This window comes from Dasypus novemcinctus, chromosome 1 (assembly GCF_030445035.2).
Source record: "Dasypus novemcinctus isolate mDasNov1 chromosome 1, mDasNov1.1.hap2, whole genome shotgun sequence".
Lineage (NCBI taxonomy): Eukaryota > Metazoa > Chordata > Mammalia > Cingulata > Dasypodidae > Dasypus > Dasypus novemcinctus.
Window position 1 is genome coordinate 84,479,584 of NC_080673.1, and position 24,574 is coordinate 84,504,157.

General features: G+C 33.6%; 1 protein-coding gene across 2 annotated transcripts in view; it reads left to right on the forward strand.

The window, feature by feature from the left end:
* Nucleotides 1-2,395: 2,395 nt before the first annotated feature.
* Nucleotides 2,396-24,574, forward strand: part of LOC101442209 (N-deacetylase and N-sulfotransferase 4) — a 292,548-nt gene continuing 270,369 nt past the window's right edge. The window contains exon 1 of one of the 2 annotated variants that reach the window (XM_071215004.1): nt 2,396-2,995. The gene's annotated coding sequence lies outside the window, so the exon portion shown is untranslated. The remainder of the gene's footprint in view (nt 2,996-24,574) is intronic. The other variant, XM_058293542.2, reaches the window with a different exon arrangement.

Below are 24,574 nucleotides of genomic sequence, written 5' to 3' on the forward strand. Positions count from 1 at the left end.
TTCACATTTTCTATGCAACTTACTGTTTATTTTAAATGCATGCATTTAAAACTTTCTTTTAGTAACAATTAGCAAAAAAAAAGTGAGAAACAAAACAATGCCTAGAAATTTTTGAGATTGTTAAAATTTTCTGACTTGTTCTTTGGATTTCACTATAAAGAAAGATTTGGAATATAGACCAAAAAAAATTAGCTCCTCTTCAGTAAACTTGTATTTGTTTTCAGTGCCTTCTGTTAAGTAATAGACACGAAGCACTGAATTAAGCACTATATATATATATATAACTAATAAACATTATAATTTTTCATTATAGAATATTTTTGTTTTTCATTTATACAATTTAAAAAAATGCATATTACACATTTTGGACTTTCAAGAAAACAATTCCCCTGAAAGCTTTAAAATTACTTTTAAGCTAAATTCATTGAAAAAGAGGTTTTGTAAAATTTTATTTAATTTCCTGAAGCATTAGAATCAAAATAGGTGGTTCTCCAAATGTTTATCAGTTTAACACATTCAAATAAACTTAAAAATCTCTTAAGTACTTATTGTATGTCTGGACCTATTGTCTTAATAGAAAAAGGAAAAGTAATATTTCAGTTCATGGGATGTCAAAAGAAAAATAGAATATTCACTTTCTTCTCTGTAGAATTCACTGAGGAGGAATTGGGCAAATGCTTTATATAATGCATATTACTACAAAATACCTAGAAGATACTACATCTGACATAATGCCTATAAAGTGTAGAACACAGGTTAGGTGATTTTAAAAACTTTGCACAAAAGGTTTTTCCTATCTTCTTCTCTCTTGTGAGTTATACTCATTCCATTCAACACCCAAGATTATTTTACTTCATTTTCCTAATTTAGCAGATTAAGTAATGATAAAAGATATTTTCACAAGCAAGTTTTTTTAAATCAATCATTGAAACATAAAGTATACTATGAGAAAATATTCATAATGATTTTGGAATTATTTTGTTGTTGTTTACTAAAGATATTTTGAGTTTCTATAACTTTCCCTAAGAGTAGGCAAGAGAACACTTTTTGGTTGGGTTTCATTCATTACCTTGTGCACATCTACTGGGAATCTGTCACTAAGATTTAATTGATTTCTGATGAACAATAAGAAAACACAGCAAAATTATTTATTTTAGTAGTCTTTTTCTGCCTTGAATTTGATCTGGCAACTCTGGATTTTTTTACTTCTAAAAATTAATAATTAAAAAATATTTCAAAGTGATTTATGTTTAAGAATATCTTCCATCAATATTATAAATAACATTTGCATCATAAAAGTACATCTCTTATTTTCAAAGATGAGACTTACTGATGACTAAACTTGAATAAAGAATCTACATAAAATGCAAATGCTTTATCAGCAGTTAGTGCTTGGCATGATTCTGTTCTAATTATTTTATTAAGACATTGTTGAGATAGTCAACTCTTTATTTGTCCACATAAAATTGTGTTACTTATGGAAAATCTGACTTTTTTTCAAGCTCATGATTATATGACAAAAGATTTTTAACAAGTAGTAAATGGTTCCTGGACTCATCTTTGAGGACTTTTTAAATGTAATTTTTTCTTTAATATATTTTTAGTCTCTGTAAGTAACTGACTGGTATGATCTACTAGGGATTATATTTGTAAGTTAAAAAGTATCTGAGAGACATTCTTTTTTATTAACTAGATTTTTTTATATTATCTCTCCTCTCTAACATGTTAACAATATAGTGACACTTTGCACTTTGCGCAGTACAGTAACACTAGGGACACTGAATGAAAGAAATTTCAAAGAACTTTATGGGAAGTATTTAAAAACACTTAATAGTATTTCTTTGAGTTATGCATCAGCAAAGGGAAAAGAAAAGGTAATCCTCCATTTACATTAAGAAAATGAAATATGGATTCAATTAATTATTGTCCATGGTAGGAATAGAACTTTTCCATAATAATTCATAATTTTTGTCTCAATTAATAAAATAATTGAGACAAATTACTGGTTTATCTCAGTAAGTTTGGATTATTTATTTTTCCAAATAATCACTCTATTTTTTTCTGACTTTATTATGGTTTGAAATAGTATCTTTAGTTTGGCTCGCTAATATTGCCCCAAGTTTCCTGTTGTTCATTGGTGGCTTTTGTTGAGTTCTTAATTCATGTGTTTGACTAGTACACATTCACAGCAGAAAAACCTGTTTTGAACTTTTCTTTGTTTACCCAATAGAATCTTTTGGTATAATGTCATAGCTGCAAAGTGGAATTTTACTCTAAAATTTCATAGGAAATCGTCCACTTTACAATGAAAGATTATGCAAATCCTCAAGGAGCATCTAATCAATCACAGTGGTGTGAGAGGAATGCAGCTGATCGCTGAATTAGCTTCTATTGAAACGTATTCATGTGTAACATCCCACAGTCTGGATGACATCACAACAGCTCCTGGTCCTTGAAAGTCTTGAGGATGATTAGCTGAAGGAATTGGCTGTTTCTGCCAATCATAATCCAGCAAAGCTGCCTTTATAGTTCTGGAGATATGAGAGAAAGAGAGAGGGAGGGAAAACTGACTACAGCTAAACAAGAGGCACAGCAGCAGTAGCAACAGCAGAACAGGAGCAGCTGGTATTCCGGTGATTAAATAGTTCTCATAGCCTTTTTGCTGTACTCGGTCTGCTCCCTGGTGTAATTCTCGTGTCCAAGAAGGAAGCTGCATTTTAACGGTGTGCTGAACAGAGGTTTGAATCATTCCAGCTGGCTGCTTGTTTTGAAAAGGACAGTGTGTGTATAAATAAAAGAGCCTCTGCTGGAAGAGTTCAGATACTAGGACTGAAGCTAAAGAGTGTTCTCGGAATATTGTTGAGGCAGATTGTATGAACTGAAAGCTCCTTCTAATTAACCTGGAGCCAAGTGAATCTGAATACTGGATATCTCGTTTTCTAACTCGGGATAAATCAAGTTAGGAAAAGGAAAAAAAATTGAAATGCTTCTCTAGGTAAGTTACTGTTTAATTTGCTGAAAATGAGGTGTGTACAATATGTGATATGTTGCTTAGCTATGTAAACAAGTTGAACACAATAAAGTTTTATTTGTGGACCATTTAACTAAAAGCAGGTAGTATTTTTTTTTAACCAAAATCAGTCTCCCTTTTCAGCATCCGTGTGCTTACATGTCATTAGGCTTTGCAGAAGTTGTATTTGCACTATAAATGGAAAATACAGTTAGCCTAAAAAAAGTGACAGAACTTGAGATAAACAGTTGCCAGAATGTTTTAATCAGAAAACTCCACACTTGATAACAATTTCAGTTTTTTCTACTGAAATTTCCAATTCTACAAACTCAATATCCAAGAGCAATTGGCCTTGTAAATATTTCCCTGAGAAGTATTATTGATAACCTGGTATTCGAATTACCCAAGATGGGAACTCCTCTCCTTGGGATCTGATATTTATAAGCATGCTCGTTTCTAATGGTCTGCTTTAGAGAAACAGCTGTCACAGACATTTGAAATTGTATGATACAGTCATAAATTGCTTATAAATAAATAGATGTTTTCTTCCTAGCTCCTATTTGGGAAGAAAAATGCATTCTTAGAGTAATACATGTCTAATGCCATAAGCATAGATACACCAGGAGGGCAAAAGCAGCTTCATGATATACCTGTAAAGTGAGGCTCCCAATTTGTCATGCACAGAATAAGTTAGCAAAGAAGAGATATAATTCAAATATGGTTTTACTCATCATGTGCAATACCTCTGTTAGAGAAGGCTAAATATAAAAGGACCCTTAAACTTGTATTTTCTTTGTAATATCCATGATTGAAAAAGAGTACATTTCAAAATTGCGATCAAGTAATTTTCAAGTATGTATTTTGTTCATTATGATAAGCTATACTGTGAGGTCTACCATAACTCAAAAAAGTTTCAATGGCTTATACAATATCATGTCATTTTCAAACTCACCTTTGCTTGTTTTCACAGTACCTTCTATCAGAATACTTAAAATCATAAAGATTTTGAAGTAAATTGCATCCAAAGATATTGATGTGTCTAATGAACTCTTAAAATGATTACATTGCTCCATTTTTTCACCAACTTGGTGGTTAAAATCCTTCTTTGACTTTCTTGCCAGAAAAGGAATTTAATAAAGGCAAAAGTTACTTTAATTGGTTAAAGTTTCCAAAAACTAGGAGAAAATTATTTTTTTCTACAAGGATTTAAAAGTTATTCTTACCAAAAGAATATTTTTCATTTTTTCTACTATGAATATATCAATTGGCTATACCCAGAAGCCAAGAAGCTGCCATGTTGGTTGTATGTCATGAGGCATGAGGCAAGCAAGTACAGAGAAAGTTGACTAACTAGGACATCCAAAGTCTATAATTGGAAATCATAAAAAAGAAATGAATAAGCAAAATATACTCAATATACAAATGGGAATTTTACACCTGCTATAATTGCTGACATGTTTTAATAATAAATCCTATAAATATTTACCTTATGATGTTCAATATTACTGAGCACTTAACATTGATAGAAGTCTGATAATAAGCTGATGGGATAGATGTTTGTAAATTGAGTATGAAGCAGAATAATTGTGGTTTTTTTACACTCTTTTTTAGTGGTAATTGGTCACCACCCTACCTTGATGCTTAGAAAACCTTTTGAAAAAACTGTAATATGTATGACTTATTGACATGAGAAATGTCTATAACAAGAAAACAAAGATGCGATTTAGAAATTCAAACATAATTCCTAATAAAAGTAAAGCTTCATGAGAATGTTAATATTTATTTTCTTTTTCATAAAATTGCAAAGGAGTATAAATTACATTTTTTTCTGCCACCTGAAGTTATTATCTAAGAAACATGCCCTTCAAAGCTTTTCTCTAACATCCAAGAGGAAGTCAATGAGGACCTGTATATATAATTTGAAATCCCTATGATGACTAAAATGCAAATATATATGTATATTCACCTCAGTAAAAAGAAAATCTTTAATTTTTACCTGAGTATTAAAACTGTTATGCCTAATGTTGTGTCCCTCCCAAAAAAACATACTGTAATTGGATTTAAAATAACTTGTTTTAAAATTCAGTCTCAATACTAACATTACATCTTAAAGATGCTAAATAAATATTTCTACCCAGTAAAATATTTGTCCCCAATAGGTCTAATGTTTATTTGTTCCCTTTGCACATTATGTTTGAGTGGGAAAGTTGCCACTGAGAATAAAATCCAAAGATCAGACTTTCTGTGCTTCATTTAATAACAACTACTCAGGGAAAAGAACAGAGAGGCTTTTAGCATTCTGTGTTCAAAGTAGAAGATCCTGGCTGCTGCCACCTCTCCAGATTTGGAAAGCAGCTGGGGGAACTTATAAAATAAAGCTAGAATATCAGCTTTGGCTGGAAGCCAAGACTGAGAAGCTATGTACCCAGAAGGCTAATTCCTTCTGGGCTGAAATTCATTGATAATGCATTATGTTTAAAGTCTATCCTGAAGTATTACTTTTTTCTCCAACACAAACTGTGGAATATTTAAATAACAAATTCATATTCTATATACAGTGAAATTTTAAGTCACACATTTAAGTCACACGTTTTCAATCTAAGGATTGCTCTAATGAAAAATATAAATAAGCCTGAGAGAAACTCCTGTAAAAGTCAGTATATAGTCAGATGCAGAAAAAGATGAAGGTGAGTTGCATTATCTAACCATCCTCTTGGAGATGGCAGAAAATCAGAAATGTCACAGATGGAGACAGTCCAAAAGAAAGAATTGTGTAGGTTTTATTAAAATAACTCACCTAGAAAAATTCACAGTAGAAGTAGATATAATAAATGTTATTGTAGTATGTATCTTGTGAAGCTAGACAACAAAAGAGAAGGTGAACTCATCCATTATGTACTTCAAAGAACTGGAATGGGGGTACAGTGTTGTTCGTTGATTTATTTTAAGTTTATAAAGTGAGAGAAATTGTTTAGGTGTCAGACACAATGACACCACCTTTAGCCATCATAGAACAACATTTAGCGTTTATTTTCTTCAACACTTCAGGAATCTTTTAGCAACACTCTTATAAAGAGTGTTAAACACACTCTTTTTTTAGTTATGTTTAGCAAGCTACAGAAGTTGGAGGTGTCAGTTGCAATGCAGAACTTTTATACATACAATCTTATTTCCAAGCTTTCTTTATCTCAGTTTTCTAAGGAACACTATCACATTCTAGAGTTGACAAATCTGAAATTTCCTGTAGAAATAATATTGAATTGATAACAGATTTCCCCCCAAAAACAAAGTAGTCTGATCATGTGTTCCAAACTCATATAAGGCATTTCAAGATAAATAGATTGTAAAACATGTAAAAGCAACTTATTCTCCATTCTTACTGGTAAAAATATTTGCCAAAATAAAATGATCCTTCTATTTCACTTGCCTTCCTATAATGTGTCTCTATACATGAATATCCAGATAATTCAGGGCATAACATAGGTTAAAATGAAAAAAACCTGCATATGGCAAACTAAAGTGATGGTTCTTCAAGTGACTTCTTGAGGAAATTTGCAGATGCAGTCTTCCTCAGAAATATTTTTTACAGGAAAGTTATTTAAGATACTTAATGAAACTAGGTGAATGATCATGATTAATCAGTTGATATTAAGGAAGTATCCAAGGAAAAAAATGAAGAGTTAAATTAGACTATGATTGCATTATTGAAAACATGATTTGATTTTGTACCCAGGGTATTTGAGAAAACAAAAGTAATGATTATATGAAGAGGTGAAATTGAGAATTCTGTACCAAAGTAAATCTTTATCCTTTTTAGATTTTATTTTTGAAGATATTTGAAGTTATTAAAGTAAGCAACATTTAGCATGCTAATACATACACACACATACTTTTTTTTCCCCATCAACATCAGTTGAATTTGTGTTGTACTTTATTCAAAATATTTAACCTTCTCAGTAAAGTCTTTAATGCAATTTAACTTCAGTTGGAATCTGAAACTGAAAGTCAGCTGGCAAGATTCAGTATGATCAAGAAACAAGTAAATATAGAAAAGTTTCCATAATCTCTCTTTATTCCCTACTTTCTTCTCTTTCTTTTATATTCTTTTCTTTCTTTTTTCCCTTCCTTTCCTCTCCTCTTTCTTTTCACCTCATTTCTCCATTCTTCTGTCTCTTCCTTCCTTTCTCCCTCTTTCTTTTCCCTTATCACTCCCTCCCTCTTTCCCCTTTTCTATTTTCACTTTTTGCCACTTCAGCGTAAGTTCTCAGTTACACAGCAAAGGAGAAAACCACTCATGTATAGTATGGTAGCAAGTACTGATCTGATACCCAGGTTTAAACACAGGAGTGGGGTATAGAAAAATGCGTGGAAAAAGGGTATAAAATACACTAAATAAAATGAAGGTAAGAAAGGGTGGCAAACACATGTCAGAGAAGTAATAAAGTCAACCTAAAATATTGACTGTTCTCCCACCTATGAATTTCCTTTTAATTTACTGAATTCTTCAAGTTGAGTCTCTGTTCCCTTTCCATATACTCCTGCATTCATTGCCATTGATATATTTTTTCAGGCAGTAAATGCAGCTTGTCAGTAATGATAATGATAATAATAATAATAATAATAGCCATATAAACATTATACAAGTGTCTTAAACACCCATAGATCATTTTCATGTTTAGTATTTTAAAGTTAGTAACATTTCTATGCAGTCAAAAGGTAGACTGCCTTAGTAATGAGAGAAAAAAAGAGAAGGGAAGGCTATTTTGCACATTAAGATACATTGGCATAAGTTCATTCCTGAATCAGAAAGTCAATTCTAGACTGCTTATCCATAGAATTTGTCATATTTTTTCAGTTATCTCAAAATTGTTCTTCTTGATGTACTAAATAGTCTTTCACGCCTACACGAAAATCTTTTAAACCTCAGAAATAAATATAGCGACACTAAAGATTAATACAAGGAAAGGAAACAGATGCAGAGATGCATATGCTCCTGTGAAGCATATAAAAGTCCTAATTCTATTCATTACTCTAAAGGGCAAAAGTGAATAATTAGAATCAGAATTTAAATTTCATTTGTTTCTCACCCATCTTTCCCTAATACTTGTATCAGTCCAATTGAGACTTAATATACTGTAATAAGCAAAATAAAATACATGCAAATCATTTAGAGATTACACTTATCTCAATTCATTCAGTGTGTTATGTTTCCTCATATTTTAATCCATGAAGCTGCTTTCCTCTGAATAGGGAATTTTCTTAATAATCACAAAAGCGGTATTTAAATTGGTCAATCAAAATTGAACTCAATTCATTACTTAAGTTACTTTATTTCTCTGTGCATATTTTTACTTTAAACACAGAAGATAGCTTTTTATTTTTGCTTAATATTTTCACAATGGTAATGATAATAAATATTATTTATTATTTTAATATATGCCACAAACAATTCAAGGTACTAAGGTGAAAAAAAAACTGCTCTCAGGAGTTTTTATATGCTGGTGGGAGAAAACAGTAAAGAAATAAAAGTCCAATGACAGAGAGATATATGTATTATAAAAATGAATAAATCAAGGTAGGGGATTAATAAGGAAACATTAAAGCTATAGCTGTAATTAGGAAATGTCCTGATACATTAGCACTTCAAAATATCTATTAAAAAATTACATGTTAAATTGGGCATCAGTATTACTTCATCTTATAGAAAAATATGACTAGGAGTAGCAACTCCTTGTTCTATGTAAGCTGACAAGCTAAATTCTGTCTATGCTCTTTGATTAATCTCCTCAGATTTGTGTACATGTTTGGTAGCATTTAAGATACAACATGCCACTTAGCATTACTTTCTCTGGAAAGCAGAAAGACCAATCAGTGTTAGGAAATGTAATTAATCATCTTCACTTCTATGCTTTACAGTTTTAAGGTATTTAAAATGTAGTGTGTGACTAAATTACCTCAAATTATTGTATTTTTCCCTGTAATTGGCAAGTCAGTGCTATTATTGAAACTTACACAGCAAAACAGCCAGTCACCCCATCTCACTTAACAATTCTAACAAAACTGTGGGTATAAGAACCAATATTCCAAAACATCACTCAGATGGTTGGAACATTGGACCTAAATAATATGAAATTTCAGAGCAATAAATGTAATTCTTGTATTATTTATTTATTTATTTATTTATTTATTTATTTATTTATTTATATCCAGTAGAAAAGTACTTCAAGCTGAACAAGAACCAAAAATGTAAGGTTAATATGATGCTAATGCAAACTTAGAGTATGGCAATAGAATCATAGTGTCATCATCAAGGCATCAGTGATCCTAATTAGCACAGGTCTGATATATGTGAATCGTTCACCAATCTCAGGTTCTCAATGCCTCATATTAAGGGCAGCATTTTCTGACTTTCTTCTTTCCCCAGGATGGATCATGTGTCCCTGCTCTACGCTCATGCAGTTCTATCACAGCAGTACTACCTTATGGTGTAATTAATGTATGTGCATCATGCCACATTTAACTAAAAACACTTCAAGGCAGGAATGCTTAGCAAGGGTTCTTAACAAGGGGTCTGTGAACTTGAATTTAAATCCAAAAAAACATTATTCTTGTGGGGATATGTTGGTGCAGGTCTGATATATTTATTAAATAATACACAGTGTAGTGTAGACTCAGTAAGGAGTCCATTGTTTTCACTTGATTGCAAAGGGGTCCGTGGAACAAAAAAAGTTAAGAACCCGTGGGTTAGAGAGTGCTTGACCAAAATGCGGTCAGCAAGGATTTGATCAAAAACGCGATTTTGATTTGATCAAAAAACACGAGAAGACACCAGGAGCAATGCCATATGAGCAATGGTTGAAATAAGAAACAAAGATATTTAAAGGACTACAGAAGAACAACACAGTTACATTTACATGTTGGACTGTAACATTTTTCAATGAAAACAGAGTAAGTTTTTTTATTATGTGACACCAAGAGAATAAAAAATGAAAGATATTGGGAAGTTGCTTCTACGAGATATTAGGGAAAAAATACTTTCTAAAAATCAATAAGATTCCAGTCAATCAAAGCAATACTCTATGGCTAGATAGTTACCTGTCCAGATCTCTTCTGTGGAAGGAATTTCTGCCTTGAGTAAGAGATTGATGGCTGCCACTAAGATCTCTTTTGTTTCTCAATTTGTGAATATAAGGAGTGTAGGTAAGGGCTTTAGGATAAATAATCTGTCCACCTAAAATGCTGCCATAGTAGTTGGTTAGAAGGCTGGTCAACAAATTTCAAGTAAACAACAACAGAGCAAAACTATGTAGCAGAAATATATTGATCAGGATGTGCCCTAGAAAATAAAAGCAAATTTGTGCAAAAGGATAATTTTATAAAATGTGCCATCGCTGAAAAAAAAACGAAGTGAAACATTTCTTGAGCAAGTAAAGGACTGATTTTTAAAAATTAAATCTACTGGTTTTACCAATGTGTTTGGAGACAATCCAAGGAAGAACATATCTCAAGATTAGATGCATGAATAAGAAAGATGTTTCTGATTCTATTACCTTCTAAATGTTAAGGAAAAGAGAGAATGTTTTGAGTAATTGTGAAGCGCAGAGACCCTTTAAATGAAGAGCTAAAGTCACGAAAACAAACATGATTTGGTATAAAGAGGAAATGATATCATGACATAGTGGAAGGCAGGTGGGTAATACTGGATTCAACCAAATCTGGATTCAAATTCTGGCTTTGCCCTTACAAGTGATATAAGCTTCAGCAAGGTAATTAACCCTGATGAGTCTCAGATTCATGACTGGCAAACAAGGGCTATAATGCTCTCTTCATAGAATTCCTGGGAAGATGAATTGGGACAGCAAATAAAACTTTACTACTAAAAATTGAGAACATGGGATGCACAAAATTAATGGAATTAAGTTTTAGTTGCATTCCTCAATACTGAGACCTTAGCCTGCAATGTAATATTTTATATCGATTAGAATAACCCCTGCATGATGAGTATTGACTGTTTCCAACCCTCTTCCTTGGAGGTTATGACCTAAATCATCTTTTTTTGCACAGTCTCTTCTATATTGGGGGTCATATATTTGAATATTAATAACATTAAACCTAATTTAAAGGATCAAATTTCATCAATCAAATTTTAACCTGATACATCACAGTTTTTAAAATTAATGCATACTCAAAAATCTTAAGGAAAACAAACATAAACCAAGTCAAAAACTGCAGAGAAAGGTGCCAAGTAGTTCATGTTAACTTTATCACATGTAGAGATAAGGAGAGATGTGACATTGGATAAAATTAAGAAGGCAAATTTCAGAAACTGGAACCGAATGAAACAAAACAAATACAAATGGTTATTAGTTTGCAATTTTCTCTAGTAAGGAACTAAAAATATTTTCATATGTTGTCTATGTATTGATGTATTGCCTAGAATTGTTATAAAAGTTATCTATGAATGCTTTAAATGTATGCAAATTATTGTGCCAAAGAATTTGTTCATCAAGCCTACTCAGTAGAAAATACTGGGAGATTATGAAATGTGAAATACTTTGATGCTCATCAAAATACCTTTGGGAATAAAGAATAGGAGGAATATAACGAACTCTTACTTTACTTGTGGAAGCATGAGGCTAATAAACATTGTTATTACATCATTTTACCCAGTTAGTGTTTATGTGAATTTTGTTGACTGATTTTCTAACCAACTGCTATAGCAGGGGTTTTAGTGTTCACTTGAAAGCTATTACCTAGACTTCTTGTACTTACACGTTGAAAAAAATATAAGACCTTCCTGGCAACCATCTATCTTCTATACAAGGCAGAAATTTCTCCCATGGAAATCTTCTACTGATCTGTGGTATGTTACTATGTTGACCCAGATTGAGGAAAAAAAAAAGTAAATTATATTCTCAGTTTTGCCACTAATGTGTTGGTATATTTTAAATTATTCTTATGGCTTCCAGATGTAAAATATGACCACTTTCATTCCTCCTGTTGTATTTTCCCAGAAATAATTCGAAGATAAAAAAAAAAGTACACATCATAATCTGCCCATATTTCCTACCATATAGATTTGCTGCAGTAAATTATTTTAGTACCGTGTCTGATATCCTTTTAAAGCATTCAAAAGTAACTTTTGTAATAATTCTAGATTCCAGTCATCAAGTATTAAAATAGGAACATCTCAAAAAATGCTGCCTGTGACAAGTTGCAGAATGCTTGAATTCACTCCAAATCTCTTCCCATGAGTTTTTATCATATTTTTTTCAAACTTTAGAGAATTGTATAGCCTGGGTTAATTTTGGGTGGGAAGATGAAACTGTATATGGCATAAATTTACATGTGACCATCCATGTTATTTCTGGTTGATGGCCATTCATCCATCGCAGTATCTAAGGTTAAAACAAAATATAAAGCAATTAGATGAAAACGAGCCAGCATAAATTACCACAAAATTTAATAGAGCATGTCTCTCTTTGGTAAAGAATTATCCAAACGTTTTGTGTTCAAAACTAAGAATGCTCTGAAAAAAAGAAATAAAAGGCAAAAATGTAGAGGTAGTAACTATAGAAGACATAAAAAGCTATAGCTAGGAAACAAATAATCAAAAGGTAATCTCAATTATTTTCTATTTCAAAAAGGTTCTTTATAAGCCTTTTACATGCAATGAAATTCTACTTGTTGATATTTAGGGTGGCAGTGCAGAATAATGAGTAAAGGAAGAGTATAACACCATCAATTGTGGAGTCGTAGCTGTGTGACATTGGATAGTTAACATAACATCTCTTCTCATGAAATTCTCCATTAATTCATTAAGTTATTTGAATGGTAATTTTAATAAGTAGAATTTATAGCAGTTTGTACACGAAGGTGTGCCATTTTGGAAAATCCATTACAAACAGCACAAAACCAACAGTATATAATTTTTCACAGAAACTGTTCTGATAATGAGATAATATAATGAAAAAAATATCTCTAGAACTTCCTATAAACTAGATAATAAATTTCAGTTTTTCTGCCAAGAACAATCTACATTTTCCCTAGGTATTTATATATTGACCACTTTAGGTGTCTCTAGGTCAGAAAGTTGGTAGCAGAGAAGGGATCATTGAAATGAATTTTAAGAGTTGGTCATCTTTTGTGGCTTCTGACATAGGAAAATTCTGTTTAGATTGATTAAGTGATAGATTAACAAAATTCAGAAAAAGAATAAATATAACATTAAAAATATAACTTCTAAGCGACTCTGGATATTAATGTAACTTGCAAGTATATTTATGATATTTTTAGTAACACATTAAACTCACATTGCTAAAAAAGCCAATTAACATAAATTTTACTACTTTCATATTTACATTTTATTAATTCCTTTGTGGTATTTTATAATTAAACTTCGATGCTAAATATTAGATATAAATTATTTTTCCCTCTCTGTCCATTCATAAGTCAGCATGTGAATATCTACATTATGGTTTTATTCATTTATCTTTATGTCTTTTAGTTTCCTTGCCTGTATAGTAGGTAGGCCAAGTGAACATTTCATGTGTCATGGATAACTGCTTCCAGGATTGTCTGCTGAGACGATTAACAAGGATGCAGATCAATAGTAATTATAATAATGGTTTTGAAAGAATGATTATTGAACCAAGCCAAAGCAATTATCAGTTGATGGCAACCTTTTTATTGCTGCTGGCTATGAGTTGATTTAACAAGTTATAGAGAAAGGCACAGAAAATGAAAACTGCATTGACATTCTAAGGGCAAAATTGGTCATATCATTCCCCTGCCTGGTTCTGTATCTTGATTCCTTCTTCTGCTTCAAATCTCTCTTTTCTCTCTCTTCCACAAAATTCAAACCCTCCCATTTTTCAATGAGTGATTAATTTTCATCCCTGTTTAAAGCTTCCCCTGACAAATGGACTCTGTGGGACACTTTCCTTTCTCTGAAATCTCATAGCATTATCTTTAGAGCCCTCACTTGGATAATAAGCACGTATTTTCTCATGACATCAAACGTTTTATATTCCCATGAACTCTTTCATTTCTTTTTTTCTTTTTATCTGCAGTTATTCTCAACTTGTTCACAAATGGCTTCCTCTTAACGCACTTTGATATTTTACTTGCTTCCATTAACCACTGGACTTATTTTGATAAGATCACTAGAATTCTCTTCATTGACAAACTCAGTGTCAACTTCCATTTGAGATTCTTAATTTCTCAGTACTTGATAAAACAACTTTTTTCTTTGTTTCTAGCTTCCATGGCTCTCTTTTACTAACCACACTTTATACAGTATTGCTTCTTAGGAGTTTAACAATATGCCTCTACCATTTTACTGTATAAATTATTTGTTAGCTCTCCCACTCAATATCATGACTTTCCCTGTTTCTTAACTTACAACTCCAGCACAGAGCTTAAATTATATGTGTGTGTGTGTGTGTGTGTGTATGACAGCTTATTGGACATTTCCTTTTGAATATCTCACAGACATTTCAAAAATAATAAATTATAATATACTCATTTTTCTTCCCATATCTTCTATTTCCTTGGAACCTTGTATACTCCCTAATTTATATTTATCATTCTCTAGTGTAACTGACTTTTTCTTAAATATGGCAAAGAATAGACTCCCATTGCCTTGAAGAACAGAACTGACTTCTATTTCTGATGTGACCAGACAAAAATAATCCAAGTAAGAGTATTCACAACCTTTTCCCTCCAATAAAAATTAGAAAGCAATCTTTCATTCACCCTTTCAGTTTACTCTCTAAAGAGGATATCTTGCTTTCAGAAAATCATTGTCATTATTGTAAGATCTTAGAACAAATAAGAGAAGAAGGTGAAGAAAAAAAGAGAGAAGTTGATGACAGAAGATAAATTTCATCATGTGAGGTTTGCCAGAGTAGTTTGCTGTTCAGGGGGAATTGGAGGGCAGAGAAACAGATATTTTAGAAGTGTGATTTTGATTTATGAATTGGAGTTCTTTAATGTTGTTTAGAAAGTGTGGTAAAGAAGATAATTCCTTTTAAATAAATTATTGTGGATCTCAAACTCTGCTTTTTTTTTTAAATGAACTGACTATACTACTCACATGGAGTTACAAATTTGTAAGACCTAGAAAGTTGTATAAATGTTATAAAACTGCTTGCTCTTTTCAATCCTTATTTCTATTTTTTAAGTCTTTATCTGGGACTATTGTACTCAATTCCTAACTGGTCTCCTTGTCTCATGGCTCCAATTTGAACTCAAGAGAAAACTTTCTAAGTCAATTACCATGTCAATCTTCAAATGGAAGTATTTCGATAGTTTCCCCCTACCTATGGCATTTTAAAAGTTTTAACATTTTGTTTATGACCTTTTATCTTCTGACCTCTGTCTACCTTTTCAATTCAGTTTCTTGCTTCTCACTTATAAGGTGGGATATAGACACTGAGGATAGAAGGGAAGAAATCAGAATAAAATTCCTGTTTAAAAGAGCTTATGTTCTAAAACAAGAAAAAAATGAATATTATTTATAAATTATAATAAGCTGTGAAAATATCACAAATACAAGAAATAAAATAGGAAGGACGTTATAAAGTGTTGGGAGGGAGCTTGACAAATGTACATTGGAAGGCAAGAAGCAGCTATACTCAGAATATGACCTTTCAGTAGAGGACAAAGAAATGAGGACATAAGTTATGTTGATCTCTTGGGGAAAGTTTTCAAGGCAAAGGAGACAACAAAGCAGACACCCAGAAAAGGTTTGTGGGGCTGGAGAGAACTTAGTGAAGGGCGAATGATAAGAAATCATGTAAAGCTTTGTGGATGACTCTAAGGATTTGGCTGTAACAGAGTGATAGGTAGAGCCCATTACGCAGAGGGATTCATCAGAGGAAAGATGTAAACTAATGCATATTGTAAAATGATCCCTGTGGCCAACATATTGAGAAAAACTGAATGTGAGACAAGGGTCAAAACAGAGAGATCCATTTTGAAGGAATTTCAATAATCCAGGGGAGAAATAAAGCTAACTTACTAAAGTAATGACCAAAAAGTTGGTGAGTCCTGCTCCGATTCACAGTATATTTTATAAGTAGAGGCAATGGCTTGCATGTCCAGTGGAAAAGAAAAAGGGGAGACAGCGACATCCCCACGGGGAATGTGTGTGTATTTCCTTAAGTAAGTAGAAAATGGAGCTGCCACTTATTCATCTGCGGAAACGGTGAGAGGAGCCAGTTGAAGGCAGAGAAAAGATCAGGAAGTCAAATTTAGACATGTTTACGTTTGAGATAGCCATTAGAATTCCAAGTGGAAATAGCATAAAGATGGTTAGCTATATAAATAAGATCAAGAAAAAAATCTTGCTAGAGATCTAAGTTTTGTAATCAAGCAACATATACAGAGTATTTTAAACCACAATATTGTGTGCAGTCACCAAGGATGTGAATATAAATAGAAAAGAGAAGATGTGCAAGGACTAAGCTCTGGGAAACTGCACATTTTAATGTTAAGGAGACATAAAGAAACCAGAAAATGTAACCAAAATTCATAGAAAAACAACAAAAAAAGAGTAATTTGCTGGAAAGGGGTTAAAACCCTTGTTTTTGTTGTTATTTTGTGGAGGAGGGGGTAGTCAGTTTTATCAAATGCCGCTGATGGGTAAAGTAAGATGAGGATTGAGAATTAATTGATAATTGCATTTCACAACATGGAGTTTATTGATGACTTTAATAAAGAGCTATTTTGATGCAATGGTGATGGTAAGCCTGACTAGAGTAGATTTCAGAAAGAATTGGACATAGCATGTCAAACAATTTTTCTGTAAAAGGACAGAAATGGAGCAATACCTTGTGGGTTAACTGAAACCAGTGAATGTGAATTATCCAGTAGAGAAAGAAAACATTACAGCTACAGGGGACAGAGGAGTTTATGAATGTTATCAATGTTTATGAATAAGAGGTAGGTCATTAGAACTGTGCAGTGGTGGAGGATTGGCCTTTGCTAGAATGGCTAGTTCATTCAGAAGAGAACACAAATTCATGTAAATGAGTAAACATAGTGGTGGGTGCTTATGGAAATTCATTTCTGCTTGCTACTATGTTATCCATGAAATAGAAAACATGATCATCAGCTGAGAGAGAGGAAAAGGAAAGAACTGTTAAAAGTTTGGAAAGGAGGAGGTAAAAAATGGTCCTCTAGGAGAGGAGATAGTTAATGGACTAAGAAAATATAGCAAGATTGCCAGACAGCAGGTAGGCCCAATTGAAGCTATTGATTATAAACATAAGGTAAGACCATTAAGTTTTGTGATGACTTTTCTCTCTAGTTCCAAATATAAATTAACTACAGAATTTAAATTGGGTGAGAAGGGGTGAGAGACCACGAGAGAAAGTGAAAAGCAAAAGTATTCATGACTTGGAGGTGTAAGGGTTGAAATATTATTGAAGGTGTGTTAATAAGTAAGGTGAGCTAAAACAATAGAACATAATGTTTGGTATCAAATGTATGAAATTAATATTATGAATAGGTTGCAGTGATTAGTATGAAAAGATGTATTATAGTTTATAACTATGGGACTGGACAGCAATGGTAGAGAGAACAAGAACATTAGAGAGGAAGTTGAAAAAACAGAGTAAAGTTTTTTCAGTTCATCTTTATGGATATTAATATCATCAATAATTAATTCATAAGTAGTTTTTTTTTTAAATGAAAGTGACCTAGAAACTAAGATTTTCCAGGAATAAAAGGAACTAACCCAGGTGTTAGATGATGACTGCTATAAGGAGGAGAAGTGGGAGGTATGGTCTGATAAGAGGACAAGTTCGATGTTTTTAAGGAGTGGGGAGGGAGAATAGTCTAGACCTGGCAATGAAAAACAACATGGACATCTAACTAACATCCTGATGCAATGTTAGAAGAGCTAGGAGAGAAAATACAGCTATAAGAGAATCAGTACCCAGTACCCTTAGGGAAGAATCAGTTTCTAGTTATAGCTCAAAGAAAAATTACTGAAGAGTTTTACTGTATAGAGAAGGGATTTTGCTAATGGTTGATCAAGTGTCATGGTAAGTACAATGAAAATTTTCAAGACATAAAGATGGTTGGGAAATGGGATTACAAAAGTCATCATCTAGGGGATAAGAAAAGTTCTAGTAGTCCCGTTTGTCTTGTGTTGACTGACATAGCCAGGGACAAAAGGCATGATGAGATAAGTCATGCAGGTCCTTGTATGCTGATGATATTCCTAAGGGTCCAAAGCAGATAGCAACCATGAGGCAAGGAGAGTTGGATGGGGTGAAGGCATGCAGATAAGGGAAGGATTTTTGGTGCGCTGTTAGCTGTCACAGCCATAATGTTGGAAGCATTAATTGATATTCTAATATTAAACTAATCTTAACTTCATCATTCTATGTCATTCTTTTTATAAACTGCAGCTTTGTTTTATAAACACTTTGTTGAATTTTTACATATTCTATTCGCGAAGGAGATTATCTCTAATTATCATTTTTTTGTTATTCTATCATCAATCATTCCTATCAAGGTTATGATAGACTCATAAAGTAAGGTACAGAGGGTGTTACTCCTTTTTCATTTCTCTGGAAAAAAAATGTGTAAGATTGGAACTATTTATCCCTTGAAGCTTTGATAGGAGCTTCAGATGAAGTCATCAGTGACTAGAGTTTTCTTAAAAGGAATATTTTTACTATTGATTCAAATTCTTGATACTAATTATTCATTTTGAGACTCTTCTAAATTCATTTTACAAAGCTATATTTTTTAGAAACTTCATTTAAATTCATTTGAAGATGAAATATATTGTTAAAAAGTCATTGAAAGCTTCATCTTTGTAATATTTTGAATGCTGTTACCCTCTGTCATTTTATCAGTTATGTGTAATTTCTTTTTATATTAAACAATTCTCCAATGTTTTAAAATTTATTAGCCTTTTTTCATTAAAAAGTTATTGAAATATATCATTCATACATGAACATACATAAACAGTAAGTGTATAGTAAAAGTACAAAACAAACATGCATATCATCATAAGGGGCTCCCGTGTATCTATCGCCCCACCACCAATACCTTGCATTGCTATAAAACATTGATGTTGGATAGCAATGAAGATACAAGAAACTGGCAAAAATGTAAATTAATCTAAATGAACTCAAGTATATATGATAATAGCAATGCCTTATGGGATTAAAATAAAAGCAAAGTCTATTTGAAATAAATAAGAATAATAACATAAAGGTCAAGGGGGGTGAATGGAGTAAAAGTGTTCTAAGAATTATATCTAGAAGAAGGTGATAATATTAATTTACATCAGACTTTGAATAGTTAAGTGTACATATTGTCACTTTCACTGAGACCAATAAAAGAAAAAATACATAAGTATATAACTTCAAAACTAGTAGAGGAGAAATAAATGGAATGAGAAAAACAATATTAAATTAAAAGCCAAAAAAGAAGAGAAAAATAAACCTAAAGCAGATATAACTACTGAAAAATGCAAAATAAATAGGTCTATATATCACTAATGCATCAAAGTAAATAAACTGAATTGTCTTTTAAAAACAAAGAATGGCAGACTAATTTTTAAAACAAATCCAAGTATAAGCTGTTTACAAGTGTCATTTCTAAAAAGAAAGTGTGAAAGTAAGCACAGAGAAAAGGATATACCAGAAATAATTCTCATTAAAAAGAAGCTGATAAATCTATATAAACATCAGCAAAATTAAATTTTAAGCTAAAAGAGACTCCTAGATATACAGCTATCACTTTATAATGATAAAGAGTTCAATTCACCAGGAAGACATTACAATTTAAATTTGTATGCATCTGTGATGGATTGAATCATGTACCCCAGTTTCAAGGTGTTCTTGGTCTTGGTCCACATTCTCGTGGGTGTGGACCCATTGTAAATAATATCTCTTCAAGATGTTGTTTCAGTTAAGGTGTGGCCCCACTGGACCAAGTTGGGTTTTAATCCAGTTTCTGGAGTACTTTATAAGCAGAGTGAAAGAAAGAGACAGAAGCCAGGGGGAGAAGCTAGAAGCTGGAAGTCAACAGAATCTGGTAAAAAATAAGACACCAGCCTTCCATGTGCATTGCCATATGATAGAAAAGCCAGGAAGCCCAAAGATGCTGACAAGTCAGAGGATACCAACCCTGGGAGAAAGCAAGTCTTCTAGTCTCTGTAGCTGTGATCCAAAGAACTCCTGTTAAGCCAACCCATTGGATGTATTTGTTTCAGCAGCTATGACACTCAAACAGCACTAATACCATAAAGGAAAATAGTCAAAAATACAAGGAGAAATTTACAAATTCACTGTCATAGAGGAAGATTTTCTAACACTACTCTAGAATTGATTGCTGCGGTCACCCCTCGGGCTGAAGCGTGGTTTGCTGGCCTGGCGGGGGAGCAGCCGCGGCAGGCCAAGCCGCTGCCCCCATAATAGGGTGGCTGGTCGGACTCACCGCCACCCCTGAAGGAAGCTCGGCATGGGCGCAGAGTGCCCTCGGGTCTCCCCTTCCCGGCAGCCATGCTTCCGCGGCCGCCCCTCCTCCCGGATGGCGCCACACGATGCCTGTGGGGCGGCAACCTTCTTCTTCTTTCTCCCTGCGCAGGCGCAGGGCGGAAGATTCCAGTCTGCCCTTTTCCCTTCCCCCGACAGCAGCAACAGCCAGGCGTGGGCGGAGAAATCCAGTCTGCCCTTTTCCCCTCCCCCGACAGCAGCAACAGCCAGGTGTGGGCGGAAAAATCCAGCCCGCCCTTTTCCCTTCCCCCGACAGCAGCAACAGCCAGGTGTGGGCGGGAAACTCAAGTCTGCCCTCCACCCCAGCAACAGCAGCCACCAATCCCTAAACCCTGCCCCTTCCCCCAGCAACAGCGACAGCCAATCCCTAACCACCACCCCTCCCCCGTCCAGTACCGCCCACTGACCTTTCGCCGGCAACCAATCAGAACAGGGCGTGGCTTCGACCAATCAGCCTTCCCCAGCCCCTATAAAACTGTTGCCTCTCCCTCAGTAAAGTGGACTTGCGTGTTTACCTTGTCTCCACGGTAGTTCTTCTGCCGTGCGCCCTCCAGTCCTGAGAGCCCCCGACAAGGGCCTGGCCTCCCTTGTCCCCAGTTCGTCGCCTGCTTCTCCGGGCGACCCCTTCGTCGCCTGCTTCTCCGGGCGACCCCCTCGTCGCCTGCTTCTCCGGGCGACCCCCTCGTCGCCGGCTTCGCCGGGCGACCCCGTCAGCCGAACCGCGCAACCCCTTGTGAGACCGATCCCTCGTCTGCTGCCGGACCGACCCCTCGTCCCAAGTGGGACCGACCCCTCGTCCCAAGCGGGACCGGCCCCTCGTCCAGAGCTGGACCGACCCCTCATCCGCAGCCAGACCCCACCTCTACCGACCGAGCAAGCCGCCGCAGATTGCAAAAGTGAATAGACAATTACTAGGGATACAGAAGATTTAAAGAACAATATTAGCAAAATTGATCTAAAAGACCTATTTAAAATACAAATTATACATGGGAATATTTACGAAACTACATATCAAAATGTATGGCTTAACAAACATAATAATTAGGGAAATTAAAAGTCAGAAGTATATAAAAAAGTCTGAAAATTAGTAAATTAAATATTCATCTTGACAATTTAGAATGGGACAATTAACTAATAAGATTGTAGGAGGAAAGTCATAATAAGGATATCAGAAAAAATAAGTTAGACACAATAGGAAGAAAAACAAAATAAAAAGCTGATTTTTTTTCCCAAAAAAGTTAATAAAATGACACCAAATATAAGATATAAACTACATTAGTAGTAATTCTTTGATGAGGCTCTTTCATAGTTTGTAACTCACTGATGATTAAAAGTCATGAAATGCCCTTGTATTACAGTTAGTCCAGTGCATGCTTGACTAAACAGTTGGGTTCCATTACCCGCCCAAGTTGACACATTAGCCTATTCATCACATTAGCCTATTCATCACAGTTGGCAATGCTGATTTTGTAATATTCTGTTTATGCCTATTTTTTTCAAAATGGAATTTTATGATTTTTTAATGGTCTCAAATAGGATGAGGTGACTAAATTATAATTAAGGACTAATTTGGGGGGGACTGCAATTTTTAATTGCCTTGTTATTTATTTATATTCCCATTATAGTTTGCATCTTACACCGATGCCTTATTCAGTACTCATAATAATTTCTTCAATTGTTTTTAAATGTAATGTTTTATCTTTAAAATACTCTTCTTTAACAATTATTTCATTACTAATATGGAGAAAGCACTTTGGAAAAAATCTCCAAACATGAAATAAATTCTATTGCATGTTTCTCCATTTTAGTCAGTGTGATTAATTTGAATATATTTTGTTGTATGTACAGCCTCCTAACAACCTGTTATACATCAAATCATCTGTGAAACAGCTGCATATAAGGTATTTTCACAGATTCTCAGGTGACTGATAAATTATAATGGGAAAACATAATGGTACAACTCCAGAATTTAAAGGCAGTAGCAGTAGAAGTTGCTACCTAGAATAGCTTCCTTATAAATAAACTGCAATGTCATCCAAAAAGGAAATTGTAATCACAATTTTGAGTTATTTGAGTATAGTTCTTATGTTTTACTTTTTCACTTTAGAACTGAGAAATAGAATAAATAGGGAGACAATCTAAATCATGGAGTATACATTTCTCATTTGTATATATTTTTTGCTGATTATTCATCTTTTGTTATTTCTATACTGTTACTATGAATGGTTAATAATTTAAGTAGAGCCAAAGTTTTGTAAAACATGTTTGTTTTGTAAATGAAATTATCACACGCACATGTTGGCGGGAATAGAGAAATGTAAAAGTGAACAGCTACCCTATTCCTCCATAAAACTATATTATTATATTTAATTAATATATACAAATTAAAGATATCTTAGGGAAAATGATCTAACTTGTTGTGGAAACTGGTTTTGTGCCTCTTGGTAGGATAGGTATTATACTTCTGTTCCATGAAGAGAGGGGATTTAAATCTTAAAGTTCACAAAAGTTATAAAGATATTAAGGAGACATGATGGTTCATTTATCGCCTCTGTGCACAATAGTAAAAAAAAGAAGATTTAAATTGAAAACCATGAATGAAAATTATGGAGCAAGGCATCTTATAAGAAGCATAATATTGGTTATTGTAAATATGAGGAAGGAAAAATTACTAAAGTTTATTTGGTAGGAAATTGTGGTATAATGGGGGTTTTAACATTCAGATTCACTTTTCATTCACTGATATCAAGGATATGATGTTCTTCTTGAGAGCAAAGCTGTAACCTCACTCTACTCATGTAGATAGCACTTTGTTTTGTTTGGTGAGTTATCAATGCATAACAGGTGTAAAAGGCCTTTTTTGCAATAAAAGCAAGAACACATTGCCCTCTAGTGTTGAAAAAGTTAGGTGAGTTGGAGACTGTTATAGAAATACAGAAATGTACCTTTTTAAAATATAAATGTCATATTTTCTTTTTTCAAATGAATAGAATATACCAAAAGGCAGATCACTATTTTTTACAGATACCAAATGTCAAATATGATTGACTAATTTACTATTTACTGTGTCTGGTATAAAAACATATAGAAAATGTTGGCCTGAAGAAATTGTTTAATTTAATTTTTTACTTTGTTGTAATTTTAATTAAGTCTTATTTTTTTCACTATAGTTGTGGGTGAAGATTTCACAACTTTAGGAAATATGAATTTTTATCATACTTTATCTCCTAGTACTTATAATTAATTTGGTATTTGTAAAATTTAGCTGTAAATATATATATGTATTTTTTTAATTTTAACAAGTAAAGACTATAAGTCTGTAGCATCAAGTCACTCAATTAAGAAAGGTAATTTTATGGGTCCCTTGTAGACAAACTCTGGGCTTAGTAACAGTTATTTTCCCCCTCCCTGAAATACAAGATAGAGGGTTGAGGCAAGAGATGTTCAGAAAAAGTCTTTCAGAAAATGACATAAATAGAAAGTGAAGAATTAAAGCAGAAAGAACACATTTATCCTTGTGGTCATAAAATGATAGAATGAGACTTAGACTTAAAATTAAATGCTTGGGTAAAAATAAACCAATATGAACAGATTCCAAGTTTCTCAAGGTCCCCCATCTATGGGAACAATAGGGTCTGGTTAATAATAGTCCACACTTTATTTCATCTGTGCTTACCATTTCCTACACCCATCATGAGCTTCCTGCTGTCTGTCACTAATTTCCCTGCCCAGAAGTGGTGCATCCCAGCAAGGTCACTGCTACAGGTATCCACTATGCGCTGATGTATATGCAAAGCCGCAGCTTTCCATAACACCCAAATCTGTCTGTGCACAAGATTTTTGAGAACACTTTGCAAATCAACTCAGGTAAATGGTGGATGATTGTTTGCCAATCGCCGTAGGCTCTAGTTAAGAGATATCAGGACTTGATTCAGTGATAGACAAACCTTAGTCTCCTTGAGTTCTTGCCAACATTTTATCCCTCTTCAAGCATTTATTTACTTTTCAATAACAGATACATATGAATTTTGTATTTTAA